Consider the following 22,837-nt stretch of genomic DNA (forward strand, 5'->3'; position numbering starts at 1 on the left):
AACACTCCGGGAAGGATTTATTAATCAGCCCGTGGCTGGCCACCTCAAGCATTTCCCATGGCGCATTTTTAATAAGGCTCTTGATGATTGCCGCTGGAATCTTGTCCAGTCCTGGACTTTTCTTAACGGCCAACATGCCCCAGCACATTGCAGCTCACTTAAGGCAAATCGTCTACTGTCACACTCAGTAGGGATACTCTCCTCAACCGTCATGCGAGGAAAAAGACTGGGTATTTGTGCTTCGGCACATTCTTTTGTAAGAACGGGAGACATCTTCCAAATCTTTTAGTAATAATTTTGTAGGCCATCCCCCATGGATCGTTATCTAAATCAGCACATACCCTAGCCCAATGCTCTCTTTTTTCTCTCCTTATTGTTCTATTAAGGGCTCTTCAAGCATCAATGTATATAATGGATGCTTCCTGATATCTCTGCCCACCTACTAGTCTGAGTCTATATAATATTATGTAAAATTTATAACATTTACTTAATGGTATTTTAATGCTTATGTGAGATAAATAATTTCCGGCAATGATTTGCCGTAGATCATTAGAATATTCTGATTTAAAATTCCTTCCTGAAAATCTTTGAAATTCATGATCTGGAAGAACAAATATCTATAATTGAATTCGATAAACAATACGTAATGATTTACATAACTTTTCCAAAAGCAAACGCTTGATCTATCTCCAAAATTTACACTTTTCTACACCAAAGATTGTTGAAAAAAAATCTGATCTGGACAGAACACGTTTTCATTGTAGTTCTATTAAGTTACATACACACATCTCTTTAAAATGAAAAGTACAACAAAATTTATATCATTAATAACTTCAGATATTTTATTCATTTTTTTTTTAATGTTACTACTGAATTATTATTTATGGTAAAAGTTTTTTTTTTTTTGCTATCAAAGGTTAATAATTATTATTAATCCACATAATCCACAAATAAGCACATTAAGCACAAATAATCCACATATATTAAAAAAAAGTTAAAAAAAAAAGATATGAAGTCTGATTCGAACCGATGTGCCTTCCCCTTGTGAGATCCAAATATTTCATTAATTAAAATTTCATTTGGCTACAACTCTATAACCAATGAAAATAAATACCAATGATAAATAGCTAAGAAGCTCTCAATGAGAGCTTATTACTCTAGTTAAGAAAAAGTTTAATCTAAATGTTTTTTGATTTTGGGCAATTTGGACTCTATTGGTTGAGTCGATTGCAATCAAAAGAGGAGGTGAACAATTACATGTTACACCATTCCTAAATCCAAAATTTCAACATCGTATGGTTTTGAGTTATGCGAGATAAATACGTGTGTACGTACATACATGCGTACGTACATAAGTCACGCTGAAAGTAATCAAAATGAATCCCAGGATGGTCAAAATGGATATTTCCGTTTAAATCTGAAAACCGAAATTTTTCGCGATCAGAATACTTTCTTTACTTCGAACAGAATAGTAAAACGTGTACGGAAGTCACAAAATCGTTTGAAAAATTTATACATAAATAAAAAAATTTTTCAGGTAATGCGATTTTAAGAAAGCTTCAATCTTCTTGTTACAGGTATAAGATAGACGTAACATTTAATCACCAGTCGAGACCAAAAATTTTATATTAAGTTTTATTCCATTTATTTATTATTCTTTCAGATTACTAAACGCTTTACGTCTATCTAAACGTCACCTAAACCTACACACTCCTGATTTTATTACTAAAAATTTTAATTTTTAACGAGTGAAAAATTGCAAGCGTATACATATTATTTTTTTTAGAAAATTTATGTGCATGAATATTATTATTATTTTTATCAATTTAACAAAAATTAATTGTATCAGACTAAAACTTAAAGAAAAAATTTTTAATGACTACAATTACTGAACAAGTATATTAATAAAACTATTAAAAATATATCAATACTATAAATATATAATAATAAAGGTATATAAATATCTAGGAAATCCAACCTAACAAAAAGCGTTACTGGAAAAAAATCTTTGTTAATAAAGTTTATTTTTTTTTAGGCTATAAAACTTCTATTACAAAAAATTTCATTTTCATACAACTCATTTCAATTACAAAGTAAATTAATGTGTTGTCAAAAATAGTGATTTTATTGACAAAAAATGGAACGGTAAATGTTTTGGTTTTCTAAAAAAAACTCTCTGGCAGTATTATATATTAAGAAAAGTTCAACTAATATTTCTAATACGAGTCTGCTTGATTTACAATAAAAAGCCACTGACTAGAGAAAAGAGATATCAACAGTCACTTTCTAAGATATATCATGATGTTTCAATCAGATGTGCTTCGTGGAAAATTCGTTAATTAAAAATTATTTCAAAGTTCACTCGTCACTTCCACAAGCAGGGAGGAGGAACTAATGCGACGACAGCTGTATCAGCAATATCGTAAAGGAGAAAATGGAGATATAATGCGAATTTCCAAACTTCTAACGTCATGTTATCCATTACGCCTGTTTCTGAGACTGAAAACTACCGTCATTCATCTCGTTTCACCTCTTGTATTTAGGCATCTACTTCACTCGCACTTGTCTCGCAAAAGACTAAACGAATATTATATAAGGAATAAAGGGCGTTCAGCCCGAAGATTTAACCTTCAGGTGTTGCTAAGGATGTGTATACGTAGGAGTGTTGCTTGGTAATGGGACACTTACCGAATTAGATATAAAAAAATTGTTCTAGTTCTTCCGTTACTGTCAACCCACCGGCTTATTCATTTCAACCTACTTTATTAACATACATCTGTTTACCTATCACCACAACTGCACCATTGTATCGTATAAAAAAAAACCAGTGATCACATTTCAGATTGCAGATGTTGAATACAGTAACTGGAATAGAATCTGATGATCATTAAAAGAAGGTTCACATAATTCCTGTGATATTATGGAACTACAACCCATAAACAGAATCACTTAAGGCTAGCAAAATAAAATTTTAGCATTAACAGAATTTCCCCAATATATTACTCCATAATCGAGTTGATATATAAAAAGGAGTACATGACTGCATAAATTCTATGCAAGAAAAAGAACGCAATAAATTTGTCAAATAATTTCAAAGAGAACTTAAATGAAAATTTAAAACTACAAGAGGATTCAAAAATTTCGAATAAAATGCAAAATTAAATCTTTATTGTAGCTAACCTATTTTTTCTTAAAACCCCTTTTGGAGATAACAAATTAGGTTTCATCCATAAAAAGAGAATTTTTATTTTATTCGCTGAATAGGTTACTACCATTCTAGCTATTTTCTACAGCATCTTCTTCAACTAGCATTAGGTTTTGACTTAAATAAATACTTACTTCTTTTAGTGAATTTATAAATCAACGATCTTATTACATTTTTAAAAAAAAAACTCATAAATTATTATGAGGAAAATACGTGTAAGTTATTTTAAAATATGTGCAATTTATTCTATGAATTCTGTGTAATATAACAAATAAACATCCTACTTTATTATATATATTAAAATAAAGCAGTCACAAAAATTCGAAAAAATAATACGAAAGATAAGTTAATATTATATATTGATACAGTAGTGATTAATTACCAACAGCTGTTTTTGTAAATGTTTATACAAAAATTAACAAAATATTAAATTTACCGAACATGTAATAAATAACAGTAATAAAAAATGTAATTCCTAATAATTTATCGTTCCTTTTACTTCATTACTATAAAAAAGAAGTGTAATAACTCATTGTTGTAAGAAATTTAATAATTCAACTTACTCTAGCAGCTAATAAAGAAAATGCAGTTGGCCAGCCTGTTATGGGTAAACAAAATAATTTATTATGTTATTAAAATTTTCAACTAACTTAAGGAGAAATTGATTTTTTCATAACTATGAAAAAAGTCAATTTGGTTAAGGGTTATTTTTACTAGAATAGTCAAAAATTTGAATTTCCACTTTTAGTTTAATAAATTAAGTACATAAGATACATTTGTACCATTCATTACAGTAAACGGTGCATAATCTTAACCGAATTTAATTATTTTTTAAATTAGTAAATATGAAAATTAAATTCTGGAATTGGGTCGTTCCTATTTCTTAAAATTCATCCTTTGATGATTGTTAAAAATATTAGCATTTAATTAATTTTGTTTAGTTTACATCACTTTCACTAAAAACATAAAATAATTGGTGCGTTGTACAGAAATTTAATTCTTCACGCAATCTTACAATTAGTTTTAGTTTTAAGAGAAATTAGTTTTAATTTTAACCCAATATATCGATTTTTCTAAATTTATAGTTGGCAAAAATATCAACCAAGAACGACTGAAACGATTTAAAGGAAACATGAAGTTGCACTCAAATTTTAACATAAAATAATTATTGCTCTTATTTTGAGTAGTATTTTGGTATTCACTCGTTTAGGAGATTTAAAAATAATAATATTAGAGTAGAGTAGTATAAGATGAAAAATCTGGAAAACATTTAATAGCATTTTTAAGAAATCGTATCTTAAAGATTTAATCGACTTGTTTGGTGGCGTTCGATTTGGGTGAAAAGGATATTTTTATTTAAAGAAATTTTTTTTTCCAGAGAAATGTTAAGCAAGACGTATAAAATCAAGAAATATTAAACTAGATTTTTGATATGAATTATGTTTCTGTTAAGGAAAACCAGAGAACATTAAATGTAAACCACCCTTAAACAGAAAAGAACTGATTAAGCGGGGAGGAGTTCGTATGTAAACGATAGCTCTGTCTATCGATATCATACCATTTAGGATAAATATCCTAAATAAATATCCTCAAAGTTGTTAAAAGCTACAACGTAGATATGAGTCATTTTTTAGGGAAGGCGGGTTCTATGGTACATCGCTTTTAAATTAACATAATTTGCATGTTCGTAATATTTGAAAGCGATTGTAACTCATTCTCAGATAAAGTTTGTTAATAACTTACTCCAGCATGAGAACCTCTCTGATATCAAATAGTACGTGAGAAAACTAATTTTTACAATCATAATTTTAACAAGAAATTTTCTTTCCAAATATAAAGTAAAAAAGAGAGCAGAAAATTTTCGATTACGAGATTAACTGGAAATTAAAGTTGTTAACCTGTATGTCTATAGTATGTCTTCAGTATTTACCCAGTATATTTTTCAACTCCAAGCAATGGAAAATGAGGAAATAACTCTTCGGTTGTGATCTCCGTGTGTGTGGGGTTCAGTCTCTACCCCTCAGGTAACGAGTGTAGTTAGCAAGTGTTAAAATGAAGTAAATTCTAAGGATTCATAGGAATAAATTTATCGAAAAGTAAAAACAAAATAATTCAATAGCACGTATCGATTAACGTACAACACAGTTATGTTTGGAACTTATGTAAACAAAAGGACTACTCAATTGATTATCTGTTCTCACTAAAATTACTACGCGCATTATAATTAATCCAATTTTTTTAAATTTGATTTCTTAAACCGCGATGAAAATACAATACAGATCAGCCTACTGGAAGTCAACTAAAAAAAGTTTTTTTTGGACGTTTCCTTAGTTCAATGAGTTAGCTTTTTCACTTTAAGATTGCCTGTAATTGGCATTAAAGGTAACAATGTGTTTTATTTCAACATGATATTGACCTGGTTATCAATTTCGTATTATTCTTATAGAGGCTTCGATTATGGATGTTCGATCCATAATCGAACATGGATGTGTTCGATTATGGACGTTTTATGGATTCTATTATGGATGTTTTCTAAGCAAAGAAACATTTTTTTAAATTAAATTTCTGTAAATAAAAACATATTATAATAATCACAGTTACATTAATAATAAATATAATCACCAAGGAATGTGTCACAGAATAGGAATATGTAGCAAAAATGCCTGTCGTTAGCAAAAATGCCTGGCTTCTACTAGTGACGCCATTTAAAAAAAAAAATTATTTCAATTTAGTTTTATCCCTGAATATTAATTCTATTTTTCTGTTAGTTTTAATCGATTTTAATCTTTGTTTATTTTCACAAATTCTGCATTCCTGTCTTATTATATTTTTGTAAAATGTATTTTTGTGAATGTATTAGCGTTGAGCTACGTTACGATTGGTCATTATATCGATTTTTGTCTTATTTCGACATTTTCGTATAAATCAATTATATATATTTTTAAACTTATTTTTTTATTAACAAAGTCAGTTATAAAATCAATAAATATTTATAAAATATTGTAATAATAGTACAAAGAACAGTGGATATGGTGAACAATTCTTGATAGGTTTATATTTATTTCTCAAAATTACAATAGTTTTTAGGTAAACTCTAGGTAAATTATATGTAATAATAAAATATAACAGTTTTATAAGAATTATTAAAATTAAAAGTCTTAAAATGCTTCTTTGAATTACAAATATTCTTCATTGTTTTCACCATAAATAAACTGGTAAAAACAGAAATACAAACGGGATCCGTAGAATCTGCCACATCTGGAACACCAAGTAACGTTGAAAATCCTCATCGTTTTATTAGTTATGGAGAAAAATCAAGAAGCGGAGCATATCGTGGCACCATTGCTGTTCCTGTTAATGCTTATACTCGTCCGAAACCGCAGGGTAGAGGATATTCCGATTAAAGTATAACAATATGTCTGATACAGCTAATTGATGTTTTTATATGAAGTTAGAATTAATCATTTTAATTGTAACAAAAAATTGGGAAATACACTATTATTGAAATAACAATTAATAATTGATTAATTAATTTCAAATGTTTCTTAAACATATATATTTTTACTCAAAAATTAATAGATCCATAAACAAAGTAATTCATTAAAACATTATTTTACAAATTCAGCAATATAATAAGAATTGGCACTCAGAACTCTTGTTCACAATGGTTCATAAATGTACTAATATAGATGAAGAGCTAAAATATTTTTAGCCTAAAAAATTGGTGAATATATTAAAAAATGACATTCATAAATAAAATAAAATTTATATTGATAATAAAATTTTTCAACATATTTTTAATAATTATTGATTCAGTCTATGGGATCTTTCGTATAATTCGTTAGCCGACGTTTTCACCAGAGAATTTATATCGATGTGAAAATAACTCTCAACAACTACCTATTTTTCTTTCGCATGGTAAATGATGTATAAATCAATTTAAATTATCCTTCCTGTAACTTGCTTTATATAAAATAATATTTACAGTACAAAAACATAATTTCAATTCTTTTGAAAACTAAACCCCAATCTAAAATCCATGAAGTTTAGATATAAAAAAAATTCAACGATAGGTACATACTAGCTTTAAAATTAAATTAAATTAAATCTTATGCACGAGTTAATATCTAAGATTTATTTCTTAAATAATTTGTAACGTAAATTAGTTAAAATAAATTTTACTTAAAAACAGTAAACATATATATATTACATGAAAAAGGAGGGTTTTAAATAAAAACCCTCCAATTTGACCCATGTAAAATAAGGTTTTAAATAAAAACCTTACAATTTGCATTGGGGAAGTCAAAAGAAAAATTCTGGTTATGAAAATGGAAGAAAAATGAAAAAGAAAAGCAGCATCTACGGGATTTTCAAAAAATATGCAAGGAACAGAAAATTCTGAAATAACATCAGAAAGCTGACTTATAATACCTACACACAAAAATAAAACCCAAACAACAAATGAGAAGAAATATCTTAAATCCTAGATTAAATTTAATATAATGGAAAAAGTTTAATGAGATTTTATACCTATCAGAAAAAGGAATACTAATAAATATACACGGAGAATTCACAAAGAATGCAAGAAACTTTCAGGAGATTTTCTACTGGTGAGAATAAAAAGAAAATTCAATAAAACCATTTCGAAAACACTCACACTTTATTTCGAAAACACTTACTTTACTGACTGTAATTCCTTGGACTCAAATTATAGGTAAATTTTATGGTTTTAGCAGGATTTTGGGCAAAAAGATTTTTAAATACAAGGCCTCAGAAATATTGTTAGTAGTTTTTGAAAAATTTGGTTAAAACATAAAAAATTGGCATCGAATAAAACACTATTTTATGTTTGGTCTAAAATAAATTTTTAAATGGGTAATACACATATATAAACATTAAAAAAACCTTGTACAAAATATGATTCTTAGTAAAATGATATGAATAAACTCCATGGAAACTAAACACAAACATAAGAATTTCAAATGGTATTAAAGACAAACAACACCAAAATGTGGCAAATTTTCAAGAAATATCTACAGGAATTTTCCTTGTTAATTGACTGAACACTTGTAAGCGTTTTTACGCATAATTAAGTAACAATATAATTCCTTAACTGTAAACTATATCGAATTTCAGCTTTTTTTAATCGATTATTCGACTCAGAAAAAATAAACTTTTTCTGAAAACTTTAAATTTCGGAATGATTATTTAGACTTTTGTAAAAAGCGTCTTTATTTAATTGGTAGTTTTTTTGTTTTTTTTTTTGGTCGAAAAACCTTTTTGTATTATCATTGCTCGAGTCATAATGTCAAAAGGCTCCTTCTTGGATATTATCTGTTTGTAAAAAAAGGTTAAAACTATGACGGAAATTAAAATACGAGAAATGATAGGAGTAAAACTAAAATATAAAAGAAACATAACCAAAATTGGTAATAGGATGACACAATAATATCAATGTTTATGGCTTGTTAAATTATGAAGCAACAAATCGTAGAAGTAACAATGCCCGTTGGAATATATTTCCTAGGAAGCGATGAATGTCTTTTGGAAATTTGAATTTGCAACGTAAGGCGACCGCATAACGCATGCAGTCCACAAGGATGTGGTGCACAGTCAAGCGGACGACAGTCGTATCACACGCACCGTTGCGTGTTTTCCGCTGACATCACGTATCCGAGAATAACACTGGTTTGTCCTAATCATAATCGGTACAGGACCACTTTTTCTTGTCTAATTTTTCTGCATGAAGAGTCCCATGGTCCCACTGTATCTTTGATGTGTCGGAGTTTATTATCCGTTGTAGCAGTCCAGTCACCTTGGCCACCTTCTTCGAATTGTATGTTTAATGGAATGATAGCTGTAAGTCGAGTGGTGAAAGACGGTTGGCTACACATATCATTAGCATCGGAATCTGCTCGTTTATTACCCAGGATTCCCACATAGCTAGGGATCCAGAAGAAATTCTCCTGTGTTTTGATGATTCAATTTTGCAATTGTAGTGTGGGTTTCGTTGATGATATGATGTCTAGAATACAAACCATCTGAAGCTTACAGAGTTCTACACGTGTCGCTACAGATAAGGATGTGAGGATATTTTGATTTAATGATATTCAAAATTATTTTGATGGCGTAACCGTACAGGAATGTAGAAATGTTTAATATCAAGTAGATTAAACACAAGTTCTATCGTTTACAATAAATGCGCATCCAACGGGATTATTCTTCTTCAACCCATCGGTGTATACTGCTGCGTCTGGGTTTGACTCAGACAGAAAATGGTAAAATGTTGCTTAAAGACAAGAATTAATATAAAGAATTAATTAATTTTTTTGTTACATACGGTGAGATCATAATTAAAATTTATGGAGTCGAATCTCCACGCAGAAAATCAACCAATGAACAGGGATAAATTCTAAAAATAGAAGGTACGTTAAAATTTAAATGGTATATTAAACTCTGGATACGGACACCATTTGATGCTGTATTACTTGGATGATTTTCACACAACTGGAAATGTCTGTTTGGAAGGAGTGCTTCAAGAACCGGGTTATTTAGTTGTCCATTAAGACGGACAGAGTAAGATACTAGAAGTTGGTCCCGCCAAAGTGATGGTTTACCGTAATCAACAAATATGCTGCAACAGGGCTTGATCCAAACGCACCAATTGTAAGACGAAGAAAAGAGTGGTGTACAACTTCAAATCATTTTACAGCGTTCATTTAACTGGTAAAGCATGACGCTTTCCTGTACTTACTAATAAAATGTATGTATCTACTCCTTTTCTCCTATCGAACAAACTAACACATTTCAATCAAGTAGTGCTATCACATAATGCAAATTGTACAGTTTTTGTCCATTTACTTCTGCTACAAAAGTATTATTACAGAAAATGCTCCTCAATTTATATTTGAATGAAAATGGCCTTTACATTATTTGTTCTAGTATACTGTGTCGTGCTATGGGCTTAAAAAATCCCGTTCATCCATTAAAAAGCTTGTATGAATATAAAAGACAAAAATTTAATTCGTTCTATTTTTATAAAATGATTTTCAAATTTATACGCTTTGGATGCAAATAAGGAAAACGATTAGATTACTTATAAATATTTATCAGTCATATGAAACTTGCGTCATATAAAACAAACGTCTGATGATTATTTTGATCAATAAACCACAGAAACATTGATTGTACTTGTATAGTGTAATTTTTATAAGAAAAATTTCGTATCATACGATATAATTGATTTCATTTAAAGCCGACTTCACATTCATTTCCTACAAAAAGGAAATTTTACTCTTGTCATGTAAATACAAAAGGTAAATCAATTAGAAAAAAGTATTTGTATATAAACATAATACACTGATATAATCATTGTCAAAAACGTTTACCAAGTAAATCAATAATCAATTATAAATGTTATTTTTCAACATTAACACGGGTGCACCTAATATTTATAACTACGACGAAGTATACTTTTACTAATTGGTAGAAAAAACTACAATATTACTAACATATCTAAAACCTGTTCTACAAAAGACTCTGATATAATCTCACAAAATATTTCTTTTTTCTTTTTTAATTATTTCTTTTTTTAATATTCTTGCATTTTTGTAATCAGTATCGTAAAAAAAAATTAATATTTTAAGAGAAGAAAAAATGTTACACTCAATAAAACTAGAAACCAATAAATTAGTTAGCTACAACGTAAAAGAAAAAAAAACAATAAATTAATATTTATTTGAATGTATCAAATAAATTTATAATCGTACTTCATGCTACACAAATTCGCAAGCGATAAACTGCTACAATTGAAACGTATACCTATCAGAAAAACCGGATTGATTAGAAGTATTTATACAGGTGATAAAAAATTAAGATTTTTCAATCAAAAAAAAAAATTTTTTAAAGTAATATGAATTGTAAAAATTAATAACAGTAAAAGTTACTTCGTTCAACTAATTTACTGAACAAATCGGTTGTACATTAACCACGATCCTTATGTCACTAATTTTTGTGTAGGTAAAAAAATTTCTTAACTTAATTTCATAAAGTGAAGTACTAAAAAAAAAAGTTGTTTTTTTTTAGCACACATAATTAACACACATAATTTTTATCTGCCAGTATTTTTTTAGTTTATGAAAAAATAAAATATTAATTTTAAATAAAATGTTTTATGTAAAAGTCGTCAATCTCCGTAGCGGATTGGTAAGTCTCGGCCTTTCATTTGGAGGTCCACAGATCGAATCTCAATCAGCGATGCTATAAAATTTAATTTCCATATTGCCACGTACATGACTCAGAGATTCTTTGCTGAATTAATTCACCAAGAAAAACATATAAAACGAGGTAAATTAATTATCTCTATAATATAAACTGTATCGGAATGGTTCAGATGGTTACTGCTTGACTTCTCGTACGGAAGGTTAGCAGTTAAAGGGCCAGCCGAACCAATAATTTTTAACCCTGGATAATTTCCCCGTCCAACTTTCTGTTTTTCATTATCTAATTAACAAAACCTTTTTATCTGACCATCCATGGATATCAAGCTGCCAAGTATTCACATTACGCGAAAAAGATACGCAACTGTTTGATCGAGGAAACTGCACCAGTTATCTAAAGACTTACGGAATATTATTCATATCAAAATCAATCGTTACACTAATAATAAATCAATGGCTACAGTTTATATCGAGAACCTAATTTTTGTTACAATAAATAAAATTAATGGAATGCATAAATTAAATAAATAATATTATCAATTTTATAAGTAATAAGATACATAAGTCACCATCAAACATGTATAAACGAATAAATTACTTATAAAATATTTATCAGTAAAAAGACGTGTAACATCATTTAAAGCTGACATTACATTTATTTCCTGATGTTAAATTACTTACTAAACAGGAAATACTACTCTTGTATGAAAACATACGGTAATTCACTTAGAAAAAAATATTTGTATATAAAGGTAATACAAAGATGTAAATATTGGTTTTCAAATTAAGATTTTCAATCATATTTTTTACAAACAAGTAAATGAATAATCAATTATAAAGTAATCTTAATACATAATACGAGTTTAGTTCATCTATAACTACGACGAATTATACTGTTAGAAATTGGTTGAAAAATTTATAAGTTAATACAACACATCAAAAATATTTTGACTCAGATATAAACTTACGATAATGGAAAAGAAAAGAGGTGTCAAATGATTTCAATTGTATCAAAAGAATTACCTATTGTTATTTATTTTCATATAATTAAAACCATTTAATACAAACATACAAGGTTTTTAAAATTTTATTGTACTCTCCAGTGGTATTGTATATCAGTACCGTAAAAAATTAATAATATTTAAAAAATTTGTTGTAGACACCACATGACTTCCTTGTACCCCTATTAAATTACATATATTTTTTTATATATTTATATCTTCTTTCCATTTTTTTGCAATTGAATTATTATTTATTGTAAACATTTTTCTAAAATTTCTTCGTGCAAGAAAGTAGTTTTGAACAACTTTGAAGTAATTTTTTAATTAATTTAAATATTTGAATGTATTAAATAAATTTCCACGATTACTCTTTTCATACAAATATACAGATAAAGTTTAACATTTGGAATGTAAATATCTATAAGAAAAAAAGAAGATGAATACTATTAAGGTAAAAAATATTATGATGTACTATCATAATATGTATCAATGAAGCAGTCCATCATCTACTTATTGCTCACACAAAAAACATACACATATATATTTTTTATATATTGTCTCTAACAGAATAACCTATTAATGCAGTTTCTGTTCCAATAAAATATACAGAGAATTGAAAAAAAAGGATTCTGAAAATTTTAGTAATTTTCATAGTAAGGACTATAAAAATAATTTTATTAATTAAAATTTTAAAACGTTTATTCTGTTAATCATATACTGAGCAGCGTAATAGATCATTTGTAACAGTATATACTGCTACAAATTATCTATTATACTGTTCATTAAATAAAACGATATTTTAAATGTATGTACAAATTCTCCTTTAATTACTCCTGGATTTAAATTTTAAAGTAAAAATAAAATTAATTCAGAAGAACAAACTATTCTGTTGAAAAATTAAATTAAATCCAGCTACAAAAAATTGCTTATCAAAATGGGCAAAAGGGAAAAACTTTCAAGCAATACGAGAAGAAAATTCGTAAGATTTTAGTAGATATTTTTATATATTTATTTATGTTTACTATTTCTACCTATTTAGGTTGATATGCCAACTTTTTCTATACTTTTATCGACTCCCTTGTTAGGTTGACTTTTACTTTTTTCTTATATGATCTGAAAATTCCTCTCTGTATTTGCCCAACTAATATTACCCCTTTTCTATTTAGTTTTTAAAGACAGAAAATATCACTTTCGTGTTAAAACGACAGTCGTTATCGTGTTGTAATACATAGATAAACAAATATAGAAATTAGAACCAAACAAAGAAGTAATTATATTAAAAGACCAAACAGTTTCACTTTTATTTTATTAATACTGAAATTAGACGGTTGATAAATGAATAAATCAAGCTTACACATAATGTAGAAAGTAAAAACAATAAAATTTCAGATGCTACTATAATTTTAAATGTCAGATATAAAAAGGGTGTGTAAAAGCAACCATAAGGGCAAACCGACTGGGTTGGTCTAGTGGTGTACTCGTCGTCACAAATAAGCTGAAGAGGAGAGTTCTAAGGGTCAAATCGTAGTGCAGGCCGTTACTTTTATACGGCTTTAAAAACACTAGTTCGTTGACACCGGTGTCCTTTTGTGGTTGAGTATCAATTAATCACACATCTGAGGAATGGTCGACTTGAGACTGTAAAAGACTACACTTCATTTACAGTCATACATATCATTTTCTGAAGAAAATAAGTTATGGTGGTTCCGGAGGCTAAAAAGAAAAAGATACGATACAGGCCACACATTTTAAAATGAAAGGGCAAGTTGTGATTAATCCGTTTAAAGTGCACTGAAAAATAAAAAAAATTGAATTAAAATATTTTTTGCTATTACAAACTTATTCAAAATGTTAACCATTTATTATTTTAAGTTTGATTCTATCAGCAAGTTTAACTGATTTCTAGACCTACGACTGTTGTAAAAAGTGGTCCTTAATTACAAGATTCATCGAAAAATTCATTCACCTCCCAAGTATCTCGTCTAATCCCATTTTACGATAACTCTATTGTTCTTTTACAATTATAAGATAAACGAAACTACTAAATCAGCAGTCGAGATCAAAAAATTATTACCTGTAAAATCTATAGCTTTTGAAAATACCTACGAAAAAGTTATCCCACCGCCATGTTGATTAGTACTGTTTTAACCCTAATTGTTTTCTATCAAAAGTTTTTTTCTTTTAATGACCTTTAAAAAATGTGTCACAACCCTACCTATTTAAATTACAATATTTAATTTGGTGATTTTACACCGAAAAATAGACGGCTATTCAAAATTTAATTAAGTACCTATAGAATGAATTTAACCGAAAACAATTTCAATTAAATATTATATACAAATTAATATAATATTATTTTACACAATATTATATACAATTTCATTATTTTTTTAATGATATTTTTATGCTAATACGGGATAAACAATTCCCGGTAATTATTTGCGGTAGGTCAGTAGAGGATTCTGATTCAATATTCCTTCCAGCAAATCTTTGAAATTCATTATCTGGGTGAATAAATATCTATTAATTGAGTTAAACAAAAATTACATAAATATTCAAAAGCAAACGCTTCACCTATCTCCAAGTATTACTGTTTTTTGCACCAAAGACTGTTTAAAAAATCTGATCTGGAAAAAAAATGACTTCGTTGTACACCTATTAAACCACATATATTTTTTTTTTTAAATGAAAAGTACATAAAATTTTATTTCATTCATTTTTTTTTTTTTTTTTTGTCTTCAGTCATTTGACTGGTTTGATGCAGCTCTCCAAGATTCCCTATCTAGTGCTAGTCGTTTCATTTCAGTATACCCTCTACATCCTACATCCCCAACAATTTGTTTTACATACTCCAAACGTGGCCTGCCTACACAATTTTTCCCTTCTACCTGTCCTTCCAATATTAAAGCGACTATTCCAGGATGCCTTAGTATGTGGCCTATAAGTCTGTTTCTTCTTTTAACTATATTTTTCCAAATGCTACTTTCTTCATCTATTTGCCGCAATACCTCTTCATTTGTCACTTTATCCACCCATCTGATTTTTAACATTCTCCTATAGCACCACATTTCAAAAGCTTCTAATCTTTTCTTCTCAGATACTCCGATTGTCCAAGTTTCACTTCCATATAAAGCGACATTCCAAACATACACTTTCAAAAATCTTTTCCTGACATTTAAATTCATTTTTGATGTAAACAAATTATATTTCTTACTGAAGGCTCGTTTAGCTTGTGCTATTCGGCATTTTATATCGCTCCTGCTTCGTCCATCTTTAGTAATTTTACTTCCCAAATAACAAAATTCTTCTACCTCCATAATCTTTTCTCCTCCTATTTTCACATTCAGTGGTCCATCTTTGTTATTTCTACTACATTTCATTACTTTTGTTTTGTTCTTGTTTATTTTCATGCGATAGTTTTTGCGTAGGACTTCATCTATGCCGTTCATTGTTTCTTCTAAATCCTTTTTACTCTCGGCTAGAATTACTATATCATCAGCAAATCGTAGCATCTTTATCTTTTCACCTTGTACTGTTACTCCGAATCTAAATTGTTCTTTAACATCATTAACTGCTAGTTCCATGTAAAGATTAAAAAGTAACGGCGATAGGGAACATCCTTGTCGGACTCCCTTTCTTATTAGGGCTTCTTTCTTATGTTCTTCAATTGTTATTGTTGCTGTTTGGTTCCTGTACATGTTAGCAATTGTTCTTCTATCTCTGTATTTGAACCCTAATTTTTTTAAAATGCTGAACATTTTATTCCAGTCTACGTTATCGACAGCCTTTTCTAGGTCTATAAACGCCAAGTATGTTGGTTTGTTTTTCTTTAATCTTCCTTCTACTATTAATCTGAGGCCTAAAATTGCTTCCCTTGTCCCTATACTTTTCCTGAAACCAAATTGGTCTTCTCCTAACACTTCTTCCACTCTCCTCTCAATTCTTCTGTATAAAATTCTAGTTAAGATTTTTGATGCATGACTAGTTAAACTAATTGTTCTGTATTCTTCACATTTATCTGCCCCTGCTTTCTTTGGTATCATAACTATAACACTTTTTTTGAAGTCTGATGGAAATTCCCCATTTTCATAAATATTACACACCAGTTTGTATAATCTATCAATCGCTTCCTCACCTGCACTGCGCAGTAATTCTACAGGTATTCCGTCTATTCCAGGAGCCTTTCTGCCATTTAAATCTTTTAATGCTCTCTTAAATTCAGATCTCAGTATTGTTTCTCCCATTTCATCCTCCTCAACTTCCTCTTCTTCCTCTATAACACCATTTTCTAATTCATTTCCTCCGTATAACTCTTCAATATATTCCACCCATCTATCGACTTTACCTTTCGTATTATATATTGGTGTACCATCTTTGTTTAACACATTATTAGATTTTAATTTATGTACCCCAAAATTTTCCTTAACTTTCCTGTATGCTCCGTCTATTTTACCAATGTTCATTTCTCTTTCCACTTCTGAACACTTTTCTTTAATCCACTCTTCTTTCACCAGTTTGCACTTCCTGTTTATAGCATTTCTTAATTGCCGATAGTTCCTTTTACTTTCTTCATCACTAGCATTCTTATATTTTCTACGTTCATCCATCAGCTGCAATATATCGTCTGAAACCCAAGGTTTTCTACCGGTTCTCTTTATTCCGCCTAAGTTTGCTTCTGCTGATTTAAGAATTTCCTTTTTAACATTCTCCCATTCTTCTTCTACATTTTCTACCTTATCTTTTTTACTCAGACCTCTTGCGATGTCCTCCTCAAAAATCTTCTTTACCTCCTCTTCCTCAAGCTTCTCTAAATTCCACCGATTCATCTGACACCATTTCTTCAGGTTTTTAAACCCCAGTCTACATTTCATTATCACCAAATTATGGTCGCTATCAATGTCTGCTCCAGGGTAAGTTTTGCAGTCAACGAGTTGATTTCTAAATCTTTGCTTAACCATGATATAATCTATCTGATACCTTGCAGTATCGCCTGGCTTTTTCCAAGTGTATATTCTTCTATTATGATTTTTAAATTGGGTGTTGGCAATTACTAAATTATACTTCGTGCAAAACTCTATAAGTCGGTCCCCTCTTTCATTCCTTTTGCCCAGCCCGTATTCACCCACTATATTTCCTTCCTTGCCTTTTCCAATGCTTGCATTCCAATCTCCAACTATTATTAAATTTTCATCTCCTTTTACGTGTTTAATTGCTTCATCAATCTCTTCGTATACACACTCTACCTCATCATCATCATGGGCGCTTGTAGGCATATAAACGTTAACAATCGTTGTCGGTTTAGGTTTTGATTTTATCCTTATTACAATGATTCTATCGCTATGCGTTTTGAAATACTCCACTCTCCTCCCTATCTTCTTGCTCATCACGAAACCTACTCCTGCCTGCCCATTATTTGACGCTGAGTTAATTACTCTAAAATCACCTGACCAAAAGTCGCCTTCCTCTTCCCACCGAACCTCACTAATTCCTACTATATCCACATTCACCCTATCCATTTCCCTTTTTAAATTTTCTAGCCTACCAACCTTTTTTAAGCTTCTAACATTCCACGCTCCGACTCGTAGAATGTTATTTTTTAATTTTCTGGTGACCCCTTCCTTAGTAGTCCCCACCCGGAGATCCGAACGGGGGACTATTTTACCTCCGGAATATTTTACCAAGGAAGGCGCCTCCATTTCATTCATAACTTGTTATTACTGAATTATTATTTAACGTAAAAGTTTTTTTTTTACAATCAGAGATTAATAATTAACATATTAATACATTTAAACAAAAAAAAGAGATTAAGTCTGATTCGAACCAATGTGTCTTCCCCTTGTAAGATCAAAATATTTCATTAATTAAAATTTCATTCCGCTAACACATTGGAACCAATGAAAATAAGAACCACTTACGGTAAATAGTTAAAAAGCTCTCAATGAGTGCTTATTATTGTAGTTAAGAAAATGTCCAATCAAATTTTTTTGCATTTTGAATTTTTTTCAAAATACTCAGCTGATTGCAATAAAAAGGGGAGATAAACAATTAGATGTTACAACAGGCCTAAATCAAAAATTTCAACATACTACGACTAATCGTTTTTGAGTTATATGAGATACATACGCACTTATAAATGTCACGGCGAAACTAGAAATGGATTTAGGGACGGTCAAAATGGACATTTTCGTTGAAATCTGAAAACCGAAATTTTTCGCGATCACACAGTTACTTCGAACAAGGAAAAAAAAAGTATACGAAAGTTACTTTATTATTCCTTCAGATTACTGAAGGAATACTATAAAGAACAGGTTTACATCCAATTAAATCTACACACTCCTAATTTTATTACGACAAAGTTAATTTTGTAACGATTGAAAAATTACAAGTGTATACGATTTAATTTTTCAGTAAATTTACGTACATGACTATTATTTTTATCAATTTAACAAAAAAAAAAAAAAATGATTGTATTAGACAAAAAGTTAAAGAAGAAATATTTTATGACTCCAGTTACGGAACAAGTAAATTAATAAAACTATTAAAAATATATTAATACAATTAATATATATTAAAGTTATATAAAAATTTAGGTAATGCGAACTAAAAAAAAGCGTTACTGGAAAAAATTGTTTGTAAAACTTTATTGTTTTTTAATCTATAAAATATTTATTAGAAAAATTTATTTTCTAACTCAATTCAATTACAAAGTAAATTAATCTGTTGTCAAAAAATATAATCACAGTACTGGTAAAATATTAAACGGGAAATGTTTTGTTTTTTAACTAGAAATTTAATGCCAGTAGCAAATATTAAGAAAAACATCTCTTATATTTCTGTAAATACTACTCTGCTCGATTTACAATAAAATGGCACAGACTGCAGAAAAGAAATATCAACGGCCACTTGTTTCTAAGATATAACATAATGCTTCAATCAAATGATTTTTTCGTAGAAAATTCATTAATGAACTATTTAAAATTCACTCGTCACTTCTATAAGTAAGGAGGAAAGACTAATGCGACGACAGCTGTATCAGCAATATTGTAATGCAGAATATGGAGGAGGTACAATGCGAATGTACAAACTTCTAAACGCATGTTATCCTTTACGCGTAATTCTGGGACTGAAAACTACCGTCATTCATTTCGTTTCACCTCTTGTATTTAAACATATATACCTCACCTACACACGTCCCACAAAAGGAGATCTACCACAACTTCTGGACCATTGTATCGTATAAAAAAGAACAAGGTATCTCAATGTAGATTGTAGATGATGGATCCCGTAAATGGAATAGAACCTGATGATCATTAAAAGAGGGTACATGTAATTCCTGTGATATGGAACCAAAACCCATAAGCAGAATCACTTACTGCCAGCAAAATAAAATTTTTGCAGGAATGGAATTTCCCCAAAATAACTCCATAATTGAATTCAGACATAGTATAACAAGGAACACACGACTACATAAATTCTACGCACGAAAAAAACGCAATAAATTAGTCAAATAATTTTAAACAGAACTTAAATAATCATTCCGTTCTCACCGATGCAACCATGTAATATTGAAAGAGATGTAATCAGTCTTATTAGTGTAGCAAAAAATATACTCACGTACTTTTCGTGGATTCCGGCAGTCAGATGTATCGTATGAGTTGCGTTGTTGTAGCGCAGCTTGTAGTTGTAGCACAACTACAAGATTTACATTTTTTTGAAAAACACAATCATATAATAAAAAAATACGGGTAAATATTTTAAAACATGTGCGGTTTTGTTTAATGAAAACTGGGTAATATAACAAATAAACATCCTAATTTATTATATATATTTAAATAAAAACAGTCATAAAAATTCGAAAAAATATTACAATATATAAATTAATATTTTATACTGATGCAGTACTAATTAATTACCAACAACTGTTTTTGTAAATGTTTATACTAAAATTAAAAAAAGTATAAATTTACAAAACAAGTAATAAATAATAGTAATAAAAGAAATAATTCGTAATAACTTATTACTTATTGTTCTTCATTACTATAAATAAGGAGCATTAAGTGTAATAGCTCATTATTGTAACAAGTATATTAACTCAATCTTACTTTAGCAGCTAATAAAGAAAATGCAGTTAGCCAACCTATTAATGGTAAGTAAAAGAATTAAGTATATTATTAAAATTTTCAACCAACTGAAGGAGAAATTGGGTGACTGTGAAAAAAGTAAATTTCTCGAAGCGTTATTTTTACTAGAATATTCAAAAATAAGAATTTACATTTTTATTATTTTCAACTGAGTACATGAGATACATTAGTACCATTTATTACAGTAAACTGTGCATAATCTTAAGTGAATTTAATTATTTTTTTAATTGGTAAATAATAAAAATTAAATTCTGGAATTGGGCCGTTCATATTTACTTGTTTCTTAAAATTCAGCCTTTGATTATTGTTATTTTTCAGCGGTGGCGGATACTTTGCATTCAAATGAACAGAATTTGCACATTCATAATATTTGAAAGCAATTGTTCGTCAATCTCAGATAAAGTTTGGTAGTAACTTTCTCCAGAACCTCACTTTGATATCAAATAGTACGTGAGAAAACTAATTTTTGCAATCATAATTTTAACAAAATATTTTTTCTGCTAATAAACATAAAATTCCGGTTACGAGACTAATTGAAAAATAAAGTTGTTAACCTGTATGTCCGTTGTTTGACTTCAATATTTATCCAATATATTTTCCAACTCTTAGGCAATGGAAAAAATGAAATAACCCTTCCAGTGTGCCATCCGTGAGAACGGGACTCCCTCTGTTCCCTTCCGGTAACCAGTGTGGCTAGCATAAATGTTAAAACAAAGTAATTCTAAGGATTCTTATGAATTCTAAGGATTCATGAGAACCGAATTATCGCTATGTAAAAAAAAATTAATAGCGCGTAACGACTAAAGAATAAACTCGCTTGTTCTTTAGTCGTGTAGAACTGACGTAAAGAAAAAGATTACTCCGACTGATTATCTGCTCTCACTAAAAATACTTACCGCAATATTCTTAAATTATGAATAGCGGAAGTGTGTAATGTATTTAATGTATAACATTAAAATTATGTATAAGATTACCATTTACATCCAACAGTACTCACAAATATTTTCTATCGTTGCAAACGCCTGGTCGTACCTGGCACAGATGACATATTGTAGCCTGTCAGCCACGGTAGAATGATGTTTTCTTCTTAACTCGCACGGGAACGGTTTGTTTGCTACAGTTAAAAGTAAATGTGAAACACATCTAGTTACGTCGTTGTCTGTTAATCAAAGTTTGTAATTTTTTTAAATTTTGTTTATTAAACTACGATGAAAATACAATACAAATTTGCCTAGTGAAAGTCAGCCAAAAAAAAAAATTTTTTGTGATCGTTTAATTACTTTAATTGGTTAACTTTTTTACTTTTAATATTGCCCGCAATTTGCATTAAAGGTAACAATGTGTTTTATTTATTTCAAAATGATTTTGACCTGTTTATCTATTTCTACTATTCTTAAACCGCAATGCAAGGCATTGCGGTATATATTCTGTTATGTATGCTTTATAAAAAAATAATAATTTTTCTAAATTAAACTTCTGCAAAATGTAACGAATTATAATAATCAGAGTTTTAATGATAATAAAAAATCATCACCAATCTATGTGTCATAGAACAGGAATATGTACCCTGTCGCCAGCAAAAATAGTTGGTTACTACAAGCGACGCAAATGAAAAAAATAAGATTTTTCCAATTTAGTTATATCGCTGAGTATTAAATGTATTTTCTTGTTACTTTTATTATATTTTAAACTGTCTTATTATATTTTTGTCAAATGAATGAGTTATCGATGCACTATGCTACGTTATGTCATACAGACTTTTGTCTTATTTCGGCATTTGTGTATAAATCTCTAATGTATATTTTTAAACTTATTTTTTAGGCTAAATTAAAGGATTAAAATATTTCTTTGAATTCCAGGTATTATTCATTGTTTTTACCGTACATAAATTGGTAAAAACTGAAGACGAAACGGGAACCGGAGAACCTGCCGCAACTGGAACACCAGACGTCGTTATAAATCCTGATAGTTCTATTAATTACGGTGCCCTAAAAAGAGACGGAGTATCTGGTAGTCCCGTTGATAAGCCTGCTAACCCCTATACTCGTCCCGAACCCCCACGTGGCGAATAATTCTTGGTTAAAATACAGCAACATGTCTGATACAATGAACTGATGTATTTATATAAATTTAGAATTAATGATTTTAATTGTAACAGAAGGTTGAGAACTACATTATTATTCAAATAACAATAAATAATGATAAATTAATTTACATTATCTCTTAAATATATATTTTATTTATCCCATCCATAATTCAAGTAATTCACTA

The 22,837-nt window shown here is 29.2% G+C and overlaps 2 long non-coding RNA genes across 5 annotated transcripts in view; one reads left to right on the forward strand and one right to left on the reverse strand.

Moving 5' to 3' along the window:
• The window catches only part of LOC142327253 (uncharacterized), a 389,528-nt gene that overhangs the window by 302,263 nt on the left and 64,428 nt on the right, over window positions 1-22,837 (reverse strand). The window lies entirely within an intron of this gene.
• LOC142327860 (uncharacterized) lies at window positions 20,495-22,780 on the forward strand. Its single transcript, XR_012757112.1, has 2 exons — window positions 20,495-20,571; window positions 22,426-22,780. It is a non-coding gene; the product is annotated as an uncharacterized LOC142327860 (long non-coding RNA).

This window comes from Lycorma delicatula, chromosome 7 (genome assembly GCF_047948215.1).
Source record: "Lycorma delicatula isolate Av1 chromosome 7, ASM4794821v1, whole genome shotgun sequence".
NCBI lineage: Eukaryota > Metazoa > Arthropoda > Insecta > Hemiptera > Fulgoridae > Lycorma > Lycorma delicatula.